At 42.5% G+C, this 10447-nt stretch overlaps 1 pseudogene; it reads left to right on the top strand.

Annotated features, from left to right (window-relative positions):
* The first annotated feature begins 224 nt into the window (after positions 1-224).
* LOC136650239 (5S ribosomal RNA) lies at positions 225-338 on the top strand (annotated as a pseudogene).
* Positions 339-10447: the final 10109 nt, after the last annotated feature.

Raw genomic sequence — 10447 nt, 5'->3', positions numbered from 1 at the left:
CAGCAGAGCATACCACATCCATGCTTGTATTCATTGTAACAGCAGGTTGTACATGAAAATGAACAGGATAACATGGTCAGGTGGGTGTTTAGGGGCAAGTGGAGTGAAAAATGGGAGATGCAGCCAGGGTTGTTGGGACTCATTTTCTTCTTTTTTCCATCCTTTACAGTACAGTATCTTCAAGAAGAAAACCATTTCTTGCTTTCAGGAGAAATTTGCAGCTCTCCAACTGTTACCCTGCATATGCCCAATCTCGTCTGATCTCGGAAGCTAAGCAGGGTCAGACCTGGTTAGTACTTGGATGGGAGACCGCATGGGAATACCGGGTGCTGTAGGCTTATACCATAGTCTTTCGAGACTGAGGGTTGCCAACCAATTTAGCGACATGCTTTTTCTTTTTTAATAAGAATAAAAAACAAGTAGAAAATGGTCAAGGTTTTTAAAATAAAGCTGCACAAGATTCTCAGAGTATGTCTACAGCATCAGTAGTTAGTAGCTTAACCTCTGACATTTTTTTTTTTTTGTTTTGCAAAATGCAATCAGGATAACTGCAGAAGAGAATGTCCTCAACCCTTTCCTCTTAGGTTTCTGCTAAAAAATCCCCTCAGCTATTTTTTGCCCCATAAGGATTACCCTTTTCTTGCATTAACAGCCCAATTCTATGCAAGATTGGACTGTTCTGTAGAAGAGTTTGTGACAGCAAAAGACACTGCTGCTGTCATAAAATGGCTACCGATGGAGCAGGCAACACTCTGTCAATGGCCATTTTGCAAGTGCTGCCACAAGAGGTGACAGGGCCGCAACTCTGCTGATGGACCCTGCTGTGTCCACCGGACCAGGTAAGGTAGTAGTGTGGAAGGGGGAGGATGGGGCTGGGGGAGGGGGGGAGGGTGGGGCGTGACAGTGGGAAGGAGTGTGTACTGGCATGCTCAACATGTCAGTATGCTACCCCCCTCTTCACCTCCTAACATGCCCCCCCTTTTCTCCTTGGATTTGCGCCAGCTTAAGAGCTGGTACACATCCAAGGAGACCCAATGGTAAGCAGTTGGCATACCCAGAGTTATGGGAAAATACTTTTCCTTACCTCTCCCAAGCTTCCTGATCTCCCCCCTCCACACAGGATGCCATGCAAGCCTTTTCCCAGGCTGCATTGGTGGGAGCAAAGAAAAGAATAGGATTGGGCTGTAAGTAGAACAAAGTGGTCAGTGGGTGATTCTTAGTGGGGGGAAAAGGAATGCAAGACGAAAGAGGTTAAGAACCCCCTTTCCCCACTCTGGTGTTCCAAATCTGTAATCTCATGGCTGCATTCTGTAAAACAAGAATTCATTGGAGGCAGAAGATACGTTACTGAGCAGCATCGCATGTAGCTTGACTTTCAAAGGCAGGGGAAAAAAATGGATTTTGAAAAAAAGAGGAATTCCCATGTATCCAGCATAGATGGTAAGTAATAAAGGACATGGTGAGACATGTTAAAAGCGCAGAGTGTTGCAAATATAGGACAATTTTTTTTTCATTTGCAAAGTGTTTTATAGTCGATATCCTACTTGCTGACATAATAAATCTGTAAGGCAAGTCACTACAGACGCAAGCCTGAGGACAAGGAACAGAGTGCTTGCTCAAGGCCGTACAATACATTGTATGGTAGAAGTGGAATTTCAGACTTGTTCTTCCACATTAGGTTCCCACACTGTCCATTCTGCCACAATGGTTGATGCTAACCCACTGTGAAATCTAGGTCTTGCTATATTATTTTAAATTCTAAGTTTATCTTTTACATAACATTACAACTATGTTTATAACATTCTATGTAAAGCCCTTGTAGTATTATATAGGGCTGCAAACTTTGATTACTGATAGTTTAATAATCAGTATATCAAACTAGTGAGGGCAAATTGTATCCAATGAACCTGAAAATTAAGGGCACACTCATTTACTTTTTGTATGCTACTGTAATAGAAAATGGAAGAAGAAAATATTTAAGGTGTCCTTTCCCTCAATAAGGTGTTGTATTATAGAAATATAGATTTCTTTAAAAATTTTATATTTCATAAGTTGTTTGTATTTTAGAAATAAAAATGGATTTAAAAATAATTATTTTCATTCTAACACTGAATGGTAGCTTTTGCTTATTAAATTTAAGCTGCCTCACATTTCCTTGATACCTCAACAGGACCCTTATATGAAAGTTTTGTTATGCAAATTTATTTACCTTTGATGTATTAATCATCCACCTTTAACCAACTGATTAGCCCACTTGAATGTGTTGACTGTTCTACTGTTATAGCCACTTCTGTATGATATATGATATGATATGCTGATATGGGACTTCTGTATATTTTACTTCATTCTCACACTGTTCAGAAATCTCTTGCACTGATCATGAGTAAATACTATTTGGGCAGTTCAACCAGGCATTAGTTGTATAGTTGATATCAATTAGTTGATATTTCTGTTTACGTCACAAGTAGGCACAAGTTCATACCACAAGCAGTGCTCCAGTGTTATCTCCAAGATGGTGTCTGCTTAGCAGCTGCCACTCCCAGAGCCAGTTCTCCTGACTAAAGTATCAGATTGGGTATTTGGGTTAACTGTTTCAATAACCATAGGTGTAACTACTTCACCAACTTGCTACTCAACCCATATTTCCCATACAACAGGCACTGTTGATAGAAGTGGGCTGAACAGCACCTGTAGAAAGAGTTGTGAACTAGGTGTGTGGAGAAGCAAACTCATGATAGTTTTGTCACATACCAAACTCTTCATGGAAGCACTCAGCCCATGTTCTCAACGTGCCAGTTTGTCTTGGCCCAAGTTGGTGTGAGAAGAGATGGGAGCAATTTATACACACTGAATGCAACCCACCAGCTAAGTATAGTAATCTGCTAGATGCTCTTGATGAACTCCCTATCTGCCTGCTGTTGGGCCAGCTTATCAAGTTCCTGGACAGCAATACAGGCAGGTGGATGCATTTTTTTTTATGGTTCCAACAGACTTAGGGCACAATCCTAACCAACTTTCCAGCACTGACATAGCTGTGCCAATGTGGTGTGCGCTGCATCCTGCAGTGGGGAGGTAATAGTAATAATAATAATACATGTATTTATATACCGCCTTTCTTGGTCGTCAGATTTCTCCTCAGACTTTATTCAAGGTGGTTTACATGGGCAGGCTGTTCTAAATCCCCATAGGGATTTTTACAATCGAAGAAAGGTTCTATCTTTCAAGAACCACAACATTTCAGATGGATCTTTTTGATCTGGTATCACATTCTGGCCTCCAGTTTCCTCCCACGTGAGCTGACAAGCAGCTCTTTCACCTCTCACATGGAGGGCAGCCAAGACGCTTCTTCGCTCACACCAAAGAGCAGATGGAATAACTCGGCTCAGCTTGTCAGCTTCTTCAAGGTCTCACCATTCACAGTGCCGGTGGCCTCGAACTGGTGACCTGCGGATGTTATCTTCAGGCAAACGGAGGCTCTACCCTCTAGACCAGACCTCCTGCCTGAGGTAATCAAAGGAGGTAGTCAACGGGCCTCCTCAAGCTAAGGGCATGTTTGTTACCTTACCCTGGGGGCTGCATTGTGGCTAAGTCAATGCTGGAAAGCTGGTTAGGATTGCACCCTTAGGATACTAGGAAGGTCAGTTCATTATTTCAGAAACAAGATAACGGAATCTATAGATCTCTAACATTGGGTTCACTGGAATTGCAGTGTTCTGACATGAGGGTCATTTGTTTTAAGACAATTATGATATTGTTGCTTATTTGAGTGTTCTTTCAAATAAGAAACATCTGGCTGTTCTTCCGTTGTGTCATCATGACATGTAGTCCTTCCAGCCAAGTCAAGGAACACATTCCATTGAGTGAGGTTATATAGCCAAAACAATTAACCTTTTTCCTGTGGGACACTATTCTTTACAAACACTTATTCATTGCTGAATCCTGCATGGAAGGCAGAAGAGAAATGTCAATAATATACACCCTGTATTACTGTGGGTGCTTGGTACAGTCTGATTTTAATTAGCCCCTGACAAGGTGCCGACATGAGCAAAGAAAGGACAAATCTGCTTCACCTAGCAAGCATCTATCAGATCTGACATCCATCCTGTATCTGCAGACAAATTAGGAGTCATTAATTCTTCATTATGCTAGGGAGTCTTATTCTACCCTGGGTATTCCTAATGTGCCTATTATTCTCACCCACTGCAAATACAGTTAACCTCAAGGCCATGGGACATCAGGATAAATGGCAGCCAGATGTACGGGACAAGTTAATGGTACTTCATATGTCTTGTTATAGTGCACAGGCCCTGCATGTTTTGTTTTACTGCAAAATTATGCCAGTATCCGCAAATTCCATATCCTGTTATAATAAAATATTTGGCACACTGTAATGGTCTCACTTTAACCTGGAAGCTGCTAGGCTGGAAGCTGATTCAAAAAATTTCAACAGGCCTTTATGTATGCAGATGACTTTATAAGAGGAAACTGAGCAAGGGTCACAATCCTTTTTCACAGGGTTCCATGATAATTTCTTGTATTAACAGTGCTCTCTCTCTCTCTCTCTCTCTCTCTCTGTGTGTGTGTAAAATCCACCTCTTTCTATAATTTAACTGTCAATTTTCCTTGCTTTTGTCCTTTGCTTACTGACACCAACTCAGCCTATTTCATGTTGTTCCTATCTACACAGCATTAATTTATCCTGTCATGTACACATGGCGAGGCTGTCTCCTGCATCCCTTTCCTTTCACTTCTTGTGACCAGCTCCTTAGTAAGTAGTAATCGATTGATATTTGTCAGCTATGAAAATAGTGTCACTCAAGGAAATGAAGTGTGTGAACTGGGAGGGCAGGCAGTTGGGTGGGAAGACTGGCGCTAATATTCTTGGCTGCAAACCTGTCCTACTTAGCTCCTCCTACTTAGCTTGAGGAGGAGAAGCAGAGTTTGCTCCTCCTCCTCAAGCTAAGGGCATGTTTGTTACCTTACCGTGGGGGCTGCATTGTGTCTAAGTCAATGCTGGAAAGTTGGTTAGGATTGCACCCTTAGGATACTAGGAAGGTCAGTTCACTATTTATTCCTGGACTGGAAAAAGAAGTGCAGAGATGAAACAGGAAAGGAAGTGTGGAAATCCTCTCCTCCACACTTCCCCTTCCACTTCATCCTCCTCTTCCTTTTCCAATCCAGGAAGTGGGAGGAGGAGCTGTGGAGGCAAGTAGTTGGGGGGGGGATGCGGGCACTCTTCACCAGTCTCTTGCCTGAGGAGGTGACTGCCTCAGTCAGCCTTGTGGGAGGGCCAGCCTTGCCATCTCCCAGGAGATGGTCTGAGAGATGATCTGAGAGTAGAGCACACTCAGTCATCTGGCTGAGGCTTAGCAAATCTATAACTGATGAATTGTTAGATGCAGTTGCTGACCTCCCATTATGTCTGATGGGGCAAATGGCCCAGGCGTGAGCCTGTAAGATTCCATGGAAGCCTCTCTGAGGCTCCCAACAGGGTCGGAAACTGTGCTTCTGGTTTCCCAGAAGCACAGTTTATAGTGTCAGGGAAGCCTCACGGAGCTTCATCAGCACAGGCTCAGGTCGCGCAAGGCTCTGTGAGCCTCAGGTGAGTGGCGGGGAGCAGATTCCGCATGGGGGCAGCGGCAACAGCCCGTGGGGGACACCATCACGGACCTTTGTCCCAGGGTGCAGGGCTGGTGAGGTCCACCACCGGCTACATGGGTGACCAGCTGCTGTTAATTGTGTGCTGCTGTTAGTTCTAAGATGGAACTTAGACAGGTATTTAGACATTTAGGCATTTAGTAAATACAGTAATAAGCAAAATTTATATGAATTTTTGTAATGCCTTGCAATGGAATGTTGAAATATTTATGTCCTATTAAATTACCTACAATGTCTGAATTAACTGCCTTGGATCTGTATAAAGGATTTTATTTTCATATAGATTCTTATTCCAGACCGTAGAGGGTATAGCTACACAAAAAGTTCATATAGGTTTACCAGTTTAACATGGCTTCCCCCATAATTCTTGTGAATATGTTGAGGATTTGTTTGGGGATGCTATTTGTTGAGGATGCTGAGTATTCTCTCCTAGAAATTCCCTGATTATTAGCCCCAGTCACAGAACTGCAGTTCCCAGGGAATGACTATTAAACTAGCATAAGTTTGTAGTGTAGTTTTGATCTAACATTTCCACACTTTCAAACCTTAGTACATCTTAGAAAATGGTATTGCAGGATCCTACAATTACTGTTTTGCCAACCCAAGTGATATAACGGAAAGAAATAAGGGTCAATTCACACATTGCATGTTCATCACTCAATGACAAGAACAACATGAAGTGATAACTTACATGTGCAGAACAGCCATCAGACATCAAACAGCACTGGGAGAGCGCTTCTACCACTTCATATCACCTCAAAACACCCTTCATTGCAGTGGAAGATTTTCTTAATCTGAGTGTCATGGAGTGACAAAGCACAGACTGTGAAATACAAAGTAACAAGCTTACATGTGTGAATCAGCCCTAAACTCTAATTACTATGCACAACATTCAGTACACACCAGCATCCCATATAAATATACATACATAATGAGAAAATACATAGTATTGCATGTAGCTTGTGTTGTATGATCTTTTAAACAATTAATGGCCACCCCCCCCCCCCCACACACACACACTGGAACATCAAGATCAAACAAATGTGCAATTAATTGCACTCTCTTTGAAAAAGTGTTCAGAAACAAGTGGTCCAGAATATGGCAGGATAAGAGTTAACGGGCAGTGCCATACTAACTTGTGCTGGAACGGGGAGGCCGGCATGCCTGCCCCATATCCAGTGCGAGTTTTAGGCTGAAAGAGGCTCAGCTTTCCCCTTACCCCAGGGAGAGCCACTGCAGCCCCTATGGGGCTACTCAGATCTGCACCACCTAAAGAGGTTCTGGCCTCACCCCCCTTCATTCAATAAGGCCAGGGTAGTGTATATGGTTCTCCCCTCTCCATGTTATCCATGTATATGACTGAGTACACTTGCATAGAACCATACTATTAGACAATCTTTTGAATCTGTTCTATATTCTGCTGCCTTCTGATATACCATCAGAGTCAGCCCACAGATGACACTACTTGAAAAGCTTTGTGTCAAGTGGCACTTTCTTTCAGGGTTTGTCTACCTGTCAAAGTGCCTGTTATATAAAAGGGACAGTTTGACCCTCCATCTTTTCTTTTCAAACATAAATAGCATTAATTGGAGGATGGAAGATCAGGATCTGATTTGTAGTGTACGGGAGAAGTGGCACCTAAAAATACTTATGATCGGGACATTTCTACTAGTGCCAAAATAAATACTGTACTTCCTCCCGCCATGCTGTAGTCACAATCCAAATCTCTCTCCCTTTCATATTTTTTTACATTTGGGAATAAAGGATAGAGAGGCAAATATGTGCTTGACTAATGTGTAGTTTGGCCGTAAGCAGTGCTGTTTGCAGTGGGATCCTAATCTTCATTCAGAATTCCAGATACAAAGCTAACAGTCCTGTTAGATGACTGTAAACATGATAACCTTTTCAGTCTTGAAAATGCAATGCTGCAGTGGCTACTGGTGCTATGGCCTCAGATGTGTACTAGTAAATATGGTAATCTGAGATGTTTTGTATTTGATTGCATAGTTATAGCCTTTGGTGTTTGCCTATTCTCAGGCAAATTACTTTTCAGTTAGTAAAGCTATTATTTATTCTTATTGTTAACCTTTGTCTAGTCCTATTTTTATGCTAGGTTCTGTATCACACACCAAAATGGTGCAGCCCTGGCTCACAAGGCTTAAAATCTACATTAGATAAACACAACAAAACAAGATGCAGTTCAGTGGCTTATAAATGAATTAATTAGGAAACCTTCCAAAAGCACACTCATCACACTGGGCTGAATAAAATTCATGATACATGCTGCAGGGAAGAAATGATGTCATAAAGCAGGAAGTGATGTCTGGTCATGACCAGAAATAAGCATCTTTGTCTCACCTAGGAACTTATTAGCTGCAAATGACAGAAAATATGCAAATCTTGATCATATTTTCAAGATGTGGAAAAGCCCATTTATCACACAGGCCACCCTTTCAGCAGTGACACCTCAGCACAGCTCAGCAGCTGAGAGCAGCAGGTGGAGGTGCTGGGAGATCCCGAGGGCCGAATACAGAGCTTCCGGGGGCCACATCCAGCCTGTGGGCCTTACGTTTGGAATCCCTGGGCTAGATGGTAGGTGAGAGTTAACTAGTAGCAGAAAGTAGCAGTTCAAGAGATGCAGATCAAGAGACACTTCGGAAACAAGTAAAGGAGAGACAGGAGCCAACAAGTGCAAATAACTGAGTGGTACTGATGGACTGTCTGAAAATCCTGCCTGATTTGGCTCATAGTGACAGGAGAACATATTAAAAGGAACCAGTTAAAAGGGAGTGCATGGTGTTCAAAGAGAGGGGATTAAGGGACGAAGAGATAAGAGAGTGTTCAAAACTAGAATACAAAATAATGTTAATATAAAAATGCACAGACAACATTAATCTCTCAGAAAAAATAATGTTCTTGCACTACCCCTGTCCCTCTTCCTTCGGAAGTCCTGCCTCCTGCCCTTCTCCTGTGAGGTTTAATTGCTTGACTTTATGTACTTTGATTTGTAGAGTTGCTAGGAGCTTTTTGTTCTATTATTCACTGTAGGCTTCAGTGTGTGGGTGCGTTATTACGTGTCATCAGAAGGCACTTGGGTGTCTGCAGCTTTGCCGACTGCCACTAATGTACAAACACATCAATAAATAAGCGGCACCTGAATTTCGTAATGCACTCATAATTGCTACCATAGCTGTATTTTTTTCGGGTCATCCAACAAAGGGCTTGGATGCTCTTGTATTTCTCATTTCTGTAATCAAAGGAGAGAGGGTGCATTGATTTCTTTCCAGAGCAGAAAGATAGTTAAAATACACTGATTACTCTGCATATAGTAGATACTGGATGCACTAAATGACACTAGCAAGTTCAGAATATTAGTTATGAGTTTGCCTTAAAGCTAAGCTTGAACAGGGTCTTACATCTGACACAATGATCTTCCTTATCAATAGGGATATCTTTATGGGAGTTAATTGTTAGGCGATGGTTTCTGCCAGTGCTGGTGTTAGGTTATTGGAGAACCTGGGAGCCTTGCAGTAAACCCCTCTATAGTGCCCTCATCCAGCTCTGATGACATTGGGTACCACTACTACCACTGGTACGCAGGAGGGGAGGGGATTCTGCAGGTAGCCCAGCCAGATTGGTTGCTACCAGGCATGTTTTCAAAAACATGTGTATTGTGCATACTGGGAAAATCTACCACATGTTCAGGGATAGAGTGTAATGGCCAATGGCACAACTCAGTAGAATGGCATACAAGAAAGAGGGAGGCAAGGGTAAAGGTGCAACACAGAAGTTTTATTGTGGGGGTAGGAATACAGCAATGGGGAGGGGGATCCAAAATAAAAAGCAATGCAATGTATTCCATAGTCATGCACAAGACTAGGCCATAAAGACTCATAGACTCACAGGATAGAGGCACTAAGCATGTTGTCAATTTGACTGCTCACCAGACAAGATGTTAGAGAGGGCTTTGTGTGCCAATGGCTGAGTTTTCTAGAGACCAAGGTTACCTATCCCTACCTGCTTACTTCAGTTCAAAGCATTGCAGGAATAGGCTGCCGAGACTAAGGGATTTCCTGGTTCAAGGCAGTGCCAAAGGCAGAAAAGGGCTTGAAAGGAACCTAGGGGCTAGGCAATAGCCAGATTCTTAGTTCCAAAGAGAAAGCAAGGCTTCCCAGAGGTATGGCTGCAATATGAGGTGGTTTCTCACATTAAGGAAAGGGTGTCTTCTCAGCAGACTATTGGTTGTGCAGGAGGGGGGGGAAGCAAAGGAGGAGAGAGCAAAGCTGAAAAATAAGAGAGCGGTTCGATAACTGTCCTGGGTGCTGGCTGGCACAGTAGCCCTGGCTTGGGTAGACTGAGGAGTAGGCAGGTGGGTGAAGAACAAAAGACACGAAAGGTCTGTGACCCATCTTGTTATACCTGAAGTGCCCATAGAGAAACGGGAATTTTGTGGGGTGAAATCATCAAGGGTCTTTCTTTTGTAGTGTGATGGTCCTTGATTGCTTATCCCTACATTGCTCTAGAATAGATAGATGATCCCTAGAGACCCACAGAGGCTATAGATCAGTTCTTTGTATAATTAGAAAAGCCCAAACAGGGTAACCAGACATCCCCTTTTTCAAGGACAAGTCCTCTCTTTTAGCATCATGTCCTGTGACTTAAAATGAACTTAAATGAACTTAAAAGAACTTAAAATGTCCTCCTTTTCCCTGTGAGCAGGCAGCACATAGCCTTCTTGTAATTAATAAATTATATGTAATATAGTTTTAAATTTAATAAGTAAAATAGT

Source organism: Tiliqua scincoides, chromosome 4 (genome assembly GCF_035046505.1).
Source record: "Tiliqua scincoides isolate rTilSci1 chromosome 4, rTilSci1.hap2, whole genome shotgun sequence".
In the NCBI taxonomy this organism is placed as follows: Eukaryota; Metazoa; Chordata; class Lepidosauria; order Squamata; family Scincidae; genus Tiliqua; species Tiliqua scincoides.
Note: the sequence above shows the minus strand (reverse complement) of the source record. Positions and strands in the feature narration are given on the sequence as shown.